This window comes from Enhydra lutris, unplaced genomic scaffold (genome assembly GCF_002288905.1).
Source record: "Enhydra lutris kenyoni isolate GAN:26980312 unplaced genomic scaffold, ASM228890v2 scaffoldscaffold2, whole genome shotgun sequence".
Taxonomy (NCBI): domain Eukaryota; kingdom Metazoa; phylum Chordata; class Mammalia; order Carnivora; family Mustelidae; genus Enhydra; species Enhydra lutris.
In genome coordinates this window covers 22,638,430-22,651,260 of record NW_019154086.1, presented here as the reverse complement: position 1 = coordinate 22,651,260, position 12,831 = coordinate 22,638,430, and the positions used below count along the sequence as shown (strand labels likewise).

General features: G+C 39.5%; 2 protein-coding genes across 8 annotated transcripts in view; one reads left to right on the top strand and one right to left on the bottom strand.

Annotated features, from left to right (window-relative positions):
* LOC111148127 (programmed cell death 10) overlaps positions 1-10,116 on the bottom strand; it is a 43,305-nt gene extending 33,189 nt beyond the window's left edge. Inside the window, exon 1 of one of the 5 annotated variants that reach the window (XM_022504549.1) lies at positions 10,000-10,116. The gene's annotated coding sequence lies outside the window, so the exon portion shown is untranslated. Of the gene's footprint in view, positions 1-9,456; positions 9,609-9,994 lie in introns of those variants that run through there. The other 4 variants (XM_022504557.1, XM_022504566.1, XM_022504584.1 and 1 more) reach the window with 4 other exon arrangements.
* Positions 10,117-10,500: 384 nt separating this feature from the next.
* Positions 10,501-12,831, top strand: part of LOC111150640 (serpin family I member 1) — a 71,354-nt gene continuing 69,023 nt past the window's right edge. For 2 of the 3 annotated variants that reach the window (XM_022508135.1, XM_022508128.1), the window contains exon 1: positions 10,501-11,027. The gene's annotated coding sequence lies outside the window, so the exon portion shown is untranslated. The remainder of the gene's footprint in view (positions 11,028-12,831) is intronic. The other variant, XM_022508143.1, reaches the window with a different exon arrangement.

Genomic DNA, 12,831 nt, shown 5'->3' with positions numbered 1-12,831 from the left:
ACAAAATCTTTTATCAAAGAGAGATAAAACACACTCAACTGTTCATCTGTCCAATAAAAGGATGAAGTAAGTAGTTTACCAACCTCTAGCCCCTCCTTCTCATAGCTCTTTAGCAACTCTCTCTCCACAGCTGGAAAACTACTGCTCTAGGACAATCAGGACACAAGCATAATAATAATAAAAAAAAAAAAGGCATTATGAAGAGAAAGGCGAATGAATGATCCCAAAAGTAAGGTTAAGTGCTGGCAAAAGCCTTTCTGGGCCCAGATTTTTCTATAACTCAGTTCTATGTCTCAATCTCTCACCAATAAATTTACCCTTACTCTTGTCATATGCCTATGCACTTAAGAAACTTAAACGTTAAGACCCTAAAATTTTAAAGTGAAAATAGCCATTATATATTATTTCATCCAATCTCCAAATTTTACAACTTAGAAATGTCCACAGAAATTCACATTAAGAAACCAAACAGAACGGTGATACAGATTTTAAACAAATATGCTACAAAGCTACTACAGCCTATTGTTCAGCACATGTTACTAGTCCACCAAATGAACTACTTCTAGACTAACCTGCCCTGACCTTTACATCATCCATGGGTCAATCTGCTTACAGCCACCCCCCAAATTCCACATGGAGTGTTTGAAGACTGAAGCCAGAAAGAGTGGGGCTCTGATTTAAGGTGGTACTAAGCAGTACAAATTTGTGGATTTTCAATTTGGTGCTGATGAGACCTCTGACTCACTCACCTTAAAAGTTAACTGCATCATGTCAGTTTGCATATTTTGCATATTTTTTTTTGCATATTTTGGATAGCACAGTTTCTTGTGGGGATGTGGGAGTATTATTTCTTAGTAGAGAAATCTATAAAGTGGACAAGAATTAAGTTTTTCTACACACAGATGGGATAGTACAGAGCACTAAGTATGCTCTCAAATTTGAAACAGGGACCTGAGTTTCAATTTTTGCTCAGCTGGGCGTTATCATTTAAATTATTCATCTCTCTATACTGAGAAATTAATGAAAATATTGGAGTGTTCACCTTACATGGTATTAAGAGTACTAAAGAGTACATGGTTATTAAGAGTAAGTGTTCACCTTACACCTTACATGGTTATTACATACGAAGCAGTTAATACAGTGGCTGACACACAATAAGCATTTAATTCATATTGTTACATTTTATTTATTTATTTTAAATATTTTATTTGACAGAGGGACAGTGCCCACACACAAGCAGGGGGAGCAGGAGGAGGAGAAGTAGACTCCCAGATGAGCAGGAAGCCCAACGCAGGGCTGGATCCCAGGATGCTGAGATCATGACCTGAGCTGTAAGTAGACACTTAACTGACCGAGCCACCCAGATGCCCCAGTCACTGACATTTTAGACAGAATTCTATGAACCTGACAGCAAAAGGACTGAAACTAGGGTGAGGCCAAACAGACCACTGAGAGCACAAAACTTGGCTGACTTGCATGACACAGAGTAAGTGCCTCCTTAAATTTTGTACCCTAGGCCCCTCATTTACCTCACACTAGTCCACAGAGGCACAGCACATATACAATGACAACCTCTTATTGGTATCCCAACATCAGAAAGGTCACTTTACATAGCATATTTTAAAAATAATTTTCTCCTCCATTTGCGAAAATGGAGGCATAAAATACTTGGATCACCAGAAAAAAGTTACATATCGTCCAAAGCAAGCTACATAGTCTTAGAATACTTAAAAGAATTTAACCATCAAGCCTATGTTAAAATTACTTTTTATTCTCTTCATGTGAACAGATCAACTTTAATAGAGAAAACTGGCCCAGAGGTAGACTGGGTAGCAGACTGAAAATAAAGATGCAATCAAAGACCTCAAGATAATTCATAAAAGGGCATAACCTATAGGATAATAAATAGCTGACAACAAAACCAAAGGGCTCGTTATCTCCGAATTACCTAATAGGAAATGGGAATAATAAAAGTAGCAACAACTGGCTTCCAAGATATTTCTGCACAAATAATTCAGGAGAAAATAGTACATCTCTTTAGTTGTGACAATCTTCCATTTTTTCCTATTTCAATGCCTAAATTTTTGTTAAAATCCTAGTCTGAACAAAATTAAAATGAAAACATTTGTTGTAGGGCAGGAAACAAATTCAACCCCTTGAATATGTGCATCTTTTGTTATAAGTTCTTAACCTAGCGGCTCATTAATCAAATAATGCGCAACTGAGTAGCCATTAGGTGTCTGAGATGTATCTTTCTATTTTCCTTTTTACCGGTATTTGTGATCTCCTGTTTTAAATACGATACAAAAGCTTTTCTCTAAAATCCCTTAGAAATACAACTAAACTTAAACCTTCATACTGTTTCTGTGTTCTCTATGCTTGAACGTACAATTTAAGGAGACTGTACCACATGGGTTAGGCCCACCTGCTCTGTATCACTGGCAATCTTAGATTCCATTTATCTTAACGACTCTTAATTGCCTAAGGTCCTCTACCAAATGCAAAGTGTATTTTCTTTACCTTACCTTACAAAATTTCTTTGCACCAATACACTGCCACAAGGCACTCAAATGTTGATAAAACTGTGAGCTCCAGACAACAAATTCACTGGGTCATTTGTTTAAAACTAGGTGCTAATACGGACAAGGTTTTATCTTGACGATGGCATTTAACTTCATTTTTAGCTCTGCATCTCAAATACAAATGCTATTAGTCACATACATATACACACACACAAAATAAGGGTATCTGCTTGTATATATATTTCCTCCTGTAGCCTTCCTTTCAAAACTGTAATTATTTTTAAGGAGGCACACCAACATTAAGATAGGACCTGAGAAATCTAGAGTTTTGACAACACTACCAGAATGCCAATTTCATTATGGATAAAGCATACATTATTTCTGAATAAGAGACTACAGCAAAATTCAAAGATTTTGGAATTAAATTAATTAAACCTTACAACACTGTGAACTGGTATATGCAGGAGTTGCATCCTAAAGGCCAGGTCTGACTCCTCTACCATTCCCAACTGGCTCTGTGGTAGTAACCTCATATTAAGTCTGAGACGGGAGAAGGGGTGTACCATCTTAGGGTTTTGTCATTCCTTAACTCCAATTCCCACTAGAGTTCCAGTTCATCCTGAAGACAGGTTGGCTGAACGAGGCAGGAAGGCATGTTTTAGTACCAGAGACCCTATGGTAAGCTAGAGAAACTTTTTTTTTCCTTTTCTATTAGCTCTGACCCAAAATTAACAAATGAGCAGATGCATGCATCACTTAATATGCAATAAAAGGGGGGGGGGGATAAAAGAGGTTAAAAAAGATAAAAAGAAAGAAAAAAACTAGAAAAAATATATATTAGAAAGGCTAACTGCCCATGTAACAATCTTCCCATCCCCTTCCCCTTCTACCCACTAAACGATAAAAGCGTTAAAGAGAAGCTTTATTCCTTTCTCTATTTCCTAGTAGCTAGTGCAGTACTCTGCATAGTCAGTCGAAGTCAGCAAGTTTTAGGCGGAGATGTGGTGATGAAAAGTCAGAAAGAGTCCATGCCCTTGAGGGCGATGCAGTGTTGCAGACAAGAGGAACAATAAAGAAATACAACATGTCAAGCTGCCACTTTGCATAACTCCTCAAGCACACCTGCCTCATATTACACATATACTTACCATACACAAGTTCAACACGCATGCTTAACACTTCTTGAAGAAATCAAAAAAGAGAACTATTGAAATCCAGATGATCATAATTCCATTCCACGCGCATAAGCCCCAGAATGGAAGATAGGACAGACATGGCTACGCTATTCCTCCTGTCAGATTTGGAGACACCGTATCCTCTCACTATGAACAGGTCGCCACATTATTATTCCTGCGTTATACATATTACTTTTCCAACATGGCTCTGAATAACAAGTCAAATGCTTCACCTACTACTCAAAGGAGAAGTAATTCTACCCCAGTGCTAAAGAAAACCGGCTGGGAAGTTATGTTAGTCTCCAACGTGCTAAATCCCTAAAAGACTTTTTCAAGTAAATTTGAATGTAAGAAATTTTTGCCTGCCATACTGGCCTCAGCATCTAGTATTAAAGTTCTCTGTAACTGCAACTTTAAATCTAACTGCCCCCCCATAGAGCTCAACCAGTACACCATTTTTATGGCAATGATTCTAAATACAGTCCCTTGAGTGAGGCAGCCTGGATTCAAATTCTAATTCCAAGCAATTGCTGGTTGTATAACCTTGGGCAAGTTGCTTAACCTCTCTGTACTTTGATTTCTCCCATTTAAATTGGGGATAATAGTGCCTCTACTCCTAGGACTGTTGCTAGGATTATATGACATCATGTGGCTTAGTACGATGCCCAGCACTGAGTTACTGCTCAATAAATGCTAGCTACCAGATTATATCCCAGCTTATTCTAAATATTTAGGTTAATTTCACACACAATATATACTCAATAAATATTTGACAAATGAATAAACCAAAGTATTATTAAGCAATCTATACTTACTTCTAGTAAACTTATTTCCAAGGGATTGGCCTGAGTAAACAGTAAACACTACCATTTAATACACTGCACTGCCGTTACCCAATACATCATAAGCTTGCTGATAAAATCCTCTTTTTCTTTTCTTTTAAATAGCAACAATTAACGGATTCCAAGCAACTACAGAAAGTAGATTTTTTTTTTAAAGATTTTATTCATTTATTTGAGAGACAGAGATAGCTAGAGACTACAGGCAGGGAGAAGAGGGAGAAGCAGGTTCCCTGCTAAGCAGGGAGCCCAATGTGGGGCTCGATCCTAGGACCCTGGGACCATAACCTGAACTGAAGGCTGAGCCACCCTGGAGCCCTGAAAAGTATGATTAAGAATAAACAGAGTAAGCTCACTTTTTGAGTAGTTAACAAAAAAAGAAAGTTTATTTAAACCAAAAATATAAGGGTAATTTTGAAAAGTAAGATTGTGGGGTGCCTGGGTGGCTCAGTGGGTTAAGCCTCTGCCTTCGGCTCAGGTCATGATCTCAGGGTCCTGGGATCGAGCCCCATATCGGGCTCTCTGCTCAGCAGGGAGCCTGATTCCCTTCTTCTCTCTCTGCCTACCTGTGATCTCTGTCAAATGAATAAATAAAATCTTTAAAAAAAAAAAAAAGAGAGAGAAAGAAAAATAAGATTGTAATACTACACTACATCAAAGATGCAATTAATTTTGTAGATAAAATTTAAAAACTGAATTTTTCATTTTCCTACAAAAATGGACCTTTCTGCAAATAAATTATTTCTAAATACTACAATAAAGTTGTTTTCATTGGTTACACTGTGTGTGCCCCCCCAAAATCAGTATCTAAGACTGCCACTTTCTATACATTCCAAATGAAGTAATATATACCAAAAAATTCAAACTTACTTCTAAATCTCCTTTACAGGAGATTATATATTTCATGGTAAATATTTACAGTTTATTTACTATGAAATAAGCTGAAAACTTGAAGTAACATTACCTATTTTAATGACCCTGATAACCCAAAAACATGTAAAAAGCAGTACTTTTCAGCTTTATTCTCCACATATTGGTTAAACTAGGTAAATATGAATTTCTTGGCTAAAAAATACCATAAAAATTTTTTTAAAAAACATAAAAACAGACTTAAAAAAAAAAGTAAGTTTAGGAATTATTAAAAACTTACATTTATTAATAAAACCTGGGAGCATTATCAAATTTTAAAGCCAAATACTAGCAATAATTTTTTTGACAATCTCTCTTAGGAATGGGAATTGGTAAATTCTTGAAAGCATTTAAGGTTACAGCAACTCGGAGCTGTTCAATTTATTCTATGCAATTATTATAGTACCACAAAGGATTATTTAATTTGTTTTTACAACCAAAATCTAACACAAATTTATCCCTGAAAATGGGTTTGCATATTTTTAAAATAATGATCATTTAACTTTCATAAGTATCTAAGTTTAAAGCAAATAGGACCCAGTGAAATATGAAACTTTCCAAGAAGCTCAAAATCTAAGCTCCTTTGAAACAAGCATGACTCCATTTTACAAAGTCACTTTGTCTAAAGCAGATGATACTAAAAGTAAAATTCAAAAGAAGATACCATGGTTAAAAAACAGAATGAAACAACAAAGAAAAAAGAAAAGCATGGATTCTGTTCAGGACAAAATGAGATCACATTAGGGAAGCACAGAATCCATTAAAAGTTTGTTTCCTCCACATCTGTATTTTGTTATCATGAATGTTGCTTGCAAAAAGCAAGACAGAGATAAGGTCTCCAAAATGTTTTGTTATACACACAGTTTGCTGTAACAGAAAATGACTCCTTTGTCATTTCCCTACAGAAAACAATCTCTCCTGCTTTTAGAAACCTCCTAAAAGAACAAACATCTTTCTACTATTTATATTATAAAACCTCTGTCGTAAGTCCTTTCATCTAAGGGTGGAAAGCAAATCTGTTTTACTTATTTCTGTACTTCTGTCCCTAGCAGAGTGCTGGAGGCACTGTGCATGAACGCACTCATTCAATTATTTACTCACTCATTCAGCAAGTATTTACTGAAAACTTACTTGTGCCAAATACTACGTAAGTAGTGAGTGTGCCAGTCACATGACAAATGAGAGTCCTACCTAGGTAGCTTATAGTCTAGTGAGGGAGTCAGACATTTATCAAATAAGTAAAGAAATAATTAAGTTCCTATTGTGATGATGCTACAAAGTGAAGGTGAAGATACACTGGGAACTTACTATAGTAAGTTCTAATTTTAGGAAGAAGGGTCTAAGAAGGTCAGGTAAGGTTCCTCTGAGGAATGACATTAAAACTGAAATCTGCAAATTAACTATGTGTTTTGCCAGATTTAGGAAAGGGAGGGAGAACAGTCCCACAGGAGATGGAATATGTACAAAGGTTCCTAAGTCAGGAAGGAACTTATGTAATAACTGAAAGGTGCAGTAAATAAGAAAGGTTGGGAATAAGTACAGAGAGCTTGAAGGGAAGCAAAGGATGAACTGTCAGCATTAAAGAAAGAGTATGAGGGGAAGAGAATTTGAATATTTAAGTCATTTTAAGTCCTCTTCTCATATAAAATAAATTATTTTAGGAACCCAGTCTTTATTCTATAATAGTAATATCTATAACCAGAAGACCTGGCTTATACCTTAATCCCACCAATCACTAGTTTCATGACTTTACACTTAACTAATATGAACGTCTTCGTTCTCTGTGTAAACAGGTACTCAATTATTTTACCTACTGGGAATGCAATGATAATACAGAGTCCTGTTCTCATGACCTTCTACCCTCAACAACAGATGTATATGGGAGACATCTTAAGTCCTGTAAGAGATGATGTCCAAAAGTGACACAAGGCTCCTGCAAAACCAAAAATGAGAACAAATGTGGATACTGGTGAACTGCAAAATGTTATAAAAATACAAGTATACACATAACTCTGGGAACCCTAAATTCTTCAATGTGCAGAGATCCAAAGTGACCACAGTACACCAGCATGTGACTGAAAGATGATAAATATAATAAAAACCTTACTCCATCACTGCAAATAGATGAAATATCAAAACTATAACTAGCCTAAGAGATGAAGAGTAATGACAGAACTGAATCCAGGACAAAAACTAACACACACTGAACAAGTACATTAAATTAATTTTACTTGTTTCCAAATTTTCCTGACTTTTAATTCAAAAGCTCATTCCACAACCTCATAGCTGCATTCCAAAAGTTAGAGAACTCCCTTGATACTTCCCCCAACAAAAAGGAAATGCCTACACTGCCACCTAGAAAACACACTAATACTCTTGCTTTACTATCACTAACTCATGTTCAGTTTACTTGCACTCTATGTAAACTACCATTTCCTCTTGTAATATAGCATAGAGCCAGTTATCCCCAAATAATTTTGTTTAGGTGGTCTTCCTTCCTTGTATATTGCATTACTCATGATGCTATGTTACTCCAATACTTCCTACTTCATTCTGTAATATTGTATCTCTATTCTATGTTAAAGGTTATATTAATTTCCCTGGGACGCCTGGGTGCCTGTTAGTTAAGCGGCTGCCTTCAACTCAGGTCATGATCCCAGAGTTCTGGGATTGATCGCATCCGGCTCCTTGCTCAGCAGGGAGCCTGCTTCTCTCTCTGCCTCTGCCTACCACTCTGCTTGCTTGTGCTCTCTCTCTCTCTTTGACAAATAAATAAAAATAAAATCTTAAAAAAAAAAAAAGGTTATATTAATTTCCAGACCATCTTAACTTCAATCATACAGGAACAATACACAATATATGATCCTAGAAAGCATTTTTGTATTCAAAAGTTAGACACTGTTAATATTCGCAGAATACATTCAAAAAGCAGAATATTTCAATGGTCAACTTATACAATAGTAAACCAGGATTAACTGCTAGCTATCAGTAGATACTGAATTATTGCACATAAACATCACAAAAGAAATTCTGATGTCAAAAAACACACATCTAAAATTCTATTAAAGATTTAGTAATATTCATGAGCTATAAATGGCCACACAAACAATTATAAAGGATAAGACCAGTACAAGGATACTGCTTCGTGCTCAATATAAAATATAAATGTCCAATTTTCCCATCCTTCAGTATAAATAGGATGAATTAAAAGTCATTTATAATGCTAAGAAAAATAAAATAAGTAAGCACTTGATGATTTTATACAGACATACAAATACACTGAAGTCAAGATAATGAGGGGAAAAGTAAAGAGAAATCAACAAAAATGTGATGTTAATTCCAAGAAATGCAACGTAACTTCTTTTCTAGTAAGGAGCACACTAAACTCTCTTGATGCTATTATTAATTGAAAAACGTATTAAGTAAGTTTTGTGAAAGAATTCCTACACTACTGTCGTCAGTTTTACAAAATCAAAGTAAAAACCGTCAGTCCTAAGGTAGGCAGGAAAAGGAGTAACTTCTAAAAGGTAAAGATGGGATGTATTTTTTTTTACATTCTCCCATGTCATTATCTAGCGTTTGAAATGGTGGTACAGTCCTTCACTTAGGATACCCGTAGTAAGTAGGCTGAACACTCATTCTTATTCTTCCAAAAAGTCAGAGTGTGTCCTTGTTCTACTGAGGAATTTCTCCAACTCAAAAAACTCTTCACCTCACAAAGAGCTTCTCAGAAATACATAAAATGCCTTACTTTGCAACTTCCCCCACTCACTTCAAAAAACCACCAACCTCCCTACTCTCTTTCTGGTGCGGTAGCCCTGATCCGAAACTGGATTACAACTGGATTAGATTCAGATCAGTCCCTACGTGTGTGACCTTGGGCACTTCACTTATCCCCTCAGTTTCTCATCAGCATCTGAAAACTGTGTCTTTGAAAACAGAACGGGTGTAAAGATACCTTTGGAATTACACCTAAGAGGGTGAAGGTTTTCTGCTTAGAGGCAAAATTACCTCCTTAGAAGGGCCACATCATGAAACTGGAACTGAATCCGTAGCTCTCTGTTAACATATGACTCTTCTTTTACAGTTCTCCTCTTCTTTCAAAGGGCATAACCTGAGTCACCCTAAGAGCAGACTCCCAAGCGCCCCTTTCCTCCTCTTCTCCCCTATCCTACTTCTAAAGCAGGGGGAAAACAGCAGCCACATCTCCCCGCCCCAAGCCACACCTTCAGAGGACCCCACCCCAGACACATCCGCCCTCTCCCTTCTCCAGGGGCACCAGAGGCCAACCTCGCCCTTCCCCTCCCGCCCCCACCTAGAGGAGACTTCCTGGAGGCGTTCAGGCCCGAGCAGGGTAGGCAGCATTTACAAACCCGCTTTACGCCACTCGCGTAGGGTAACCTCGCTTACGCCCATAGGGCCCCGTTCCCAGCCCCGTCCGCTCCGCCTGCCAGAGCCAAGCCCGAGTGCCTCGGCCACGGCCCCTGTGTGACCCCAGACCTCCTCTGTTCCGCTGGGGGCTACAGAGACTGAGGTAGAAGAGCCACACCTTACCGGCAACTGGGGCACTGACTTCACTTCCCACCTTTGGAGCCCTCTTCAACTCCCGGATCAATTCACTCCGGCGACGCCGGAAGGACCCGAGAGGAACCAGGCGTTGTCCGGAATCCTGCCCAGCCGGAGTCGCGCAGGGGCCTATGGGGACTCGTAGTCCCACTCGCCAGCTTCGTCGGCAATTTCTGCAAAAGCAAGACTACAATTCCCGGCAGGTCATGCGGTAGAGCCTAAGGCGATGGGTGGGGACACTTCTAGCCAATAGCAAGAGAGTTCCCCGCCTTTGCGGGAGGAGGTGAGACCGAGAGAGAGGGTGTTCAAAAGGAGGAGGAAGGGAGGGGTCAGCTCTCACCTGCACCAATCAGGGTGCCGGGTCGGCCCTGCAGGCGACTCACCCATTGTGGGGGCGGGCTTGCAGAGCAGAGGAAGTAAGGGGGTTGGGGGGAGAGCTTGAGGCGGGTAACGTGGGGCGGCAGAGCTGTGGACGCTGCACCAGAGGGCGGAAGCACCGGGGGAATCGCTGGCGTAGAGAGAGGGAGCGGTGCGGGGATGCGTCCTGGCCGGAGGAGCAGCTTCCCTGAAAGTGGACCAGCCCCAGGCACACCAGGCGGCCAGACCTGAGGGTCGTCAGGAAGGGATAGTGTGAGCCTGGGTTTCTGGAGGCGGCGCGCGGGCGTGATAGGAGGCAGCTGCAGGTGTGGGGCCACTGACTGAGAAGAGAGGAGTTCCCAGGGGAAGGGAAGCGGCAGAACAACTGCAGAAGTGCAGGGAGCGGGAAGGTACTAGGGCAGCAGCTTCCCGCCGCCACCAGCCGGGGCAGCAGCAGGAACAGCAGGGGGAGGAGCAACAGCTGCTGAATTCTCCAACTAGAGGAGGGGGAGGCGGAGCTTGGGTCCCTGTGGCAGCCGGAGGCGCAGTCTGGACTCTAGTTTCCCGGGAGAGAGGAGAGCTGGAGCACGAGCGGAGCGGAGCGCAGTCCTCCGAGCATCAGCTCCAGCATCCCGCCAGGGGTTGCAGGTGTGTGGGAGGTAAGCGTGGGTGCTGCTTCTTCTGGGCGTCCTCACACTGCCCAGGAGAAAGCGTCTTCCAATAGGAATTGTATCAAGGCACAGCTAAGAGTCCCTGACTCGGGTTAGGGAACTGATGCGAATCCTTTTAGATTAAAGATGTACATTTTGGACTTTGTAGTGGGGAGAAAAAGCAAAAGGTGGCTTGGTTCTGAGTATTAAGGGCGTGGTTGGTGTTTTTGGTGTGAGTTATACCATTAAAACTGTTCTGGGAGATCTTAAGGTTGAGGGAAACCCTGCTAATTGAGGATAAGGAGGATGATATCTGGATAGGTGTGTAGCTGGTAAAAAAAACCCAAAATTTTGTCGTTGATATAGAATTACTTCAGAACTCTTTTACTAGGAAAATAACTTTGCATTCTTCTTCAGTGTCTACCCTGTACGTTGTTTTATCAGATTGTCCTGCTATCGACCTGGTTTCCAGGGTGGTTTACTGCAGGTTCCTAAAATTGAAAGAGATTGGTACTAAGGAAGCAAATGCAGGCAGGAATAATCAAGATGACTAGACCTATCAGAAGTATAACTTTGCCAGCAATAATGTAAAAACGTTTTAATGGATGGATACTTAGCTTTCCTTCCAGAGGCTCTAGAATATTGGAACAAAGACCAGGACTCAGCCTCCAGTGGAAACATATGGTGTACTTCATTGCTGCCCCTTATTCTCTCATTTGGGTCTGATAATAATTGTACATTTTAAAAAACTAAAGTACAAGAAAAACTGTGAGGATCTTTTCTGTTTAGGGAGTGTGTGCCAAAGGATTACCCTTGGTATGTGCTGTGATGTGTTTAGGCTTAAAACACATGTAATAGTGTCATAAAATCATAGTTTATTCTTGGTGTTAAGCCATGTGCAGTTTCTTTGAATGTTATTAAATACCTGTGGATGAAAATATGCTTTAAGGTAAAGGTGAAAGTCACACCTCCCTTTGTGTAACTATCACAAAATAGCAGCCTTTCTTTTTAGAAAAGTATGTAAATAGCTTTTTCCTAGTCATTTTCTTTTTGTTACAGAGGTCTTTCAGATTACATGGCTTTTAATCATAGTAGCATACTGCAGCACATTTTGCTCTGAAATGCTTTCATTGTGACAATTGTGTATTTCAGGATCTGGGCAAAAATAATCTGGATTTTCTTTTTTTAAAGTAGGATCAATACAATGGGGTAATTACCTTCTATTTTTTGTTTGTTTGTTTTCAGGCTTTTCTCATTTACTTAGGATTTTTGGATTTTATTTTTGTAACACAAGCAAAATTCCTTTTTGAAAAGAAATGGCCAGAAGGAATTCTTTTCATAGATTAAAGTTCTGTCCTACCGAGTGCTACTACTGATAAGCCTAAAAGACTTATCAGTGTACTTACTCCCCTCCAGCACCCCCTGCCACATTTGTAGACACCAGAGAAAAATACAGATGGACAGATCTTAGAAAAACATCTGCCTTTAGATTGTCCCCAAGCAGATCATGTATTAGAAGCAGCAGAAAGCTTGGTATAAAGAAAAAGCAACAGTAGCCACTAAACTTAGCCATGGTAAGGATCTGAGTTTATCTTTACTATATCACGGGAGAGTCTATTAATCCACATAGCTGATGAGACCCTATGTAAATGATTTTAGGAGAAAAAAAATGGGTATGGAGTATTAGTGAGGCTTGGAAAAGATTGTGTTTATCCTTATTTGTGATTAAGTGGATTGCTCTGAGTCAGAGTCTTAGAGTATTTCTTAGTCTCTGTCCCTGATTGATTTTGTGAAATAGAACGCTTGCTGTCAC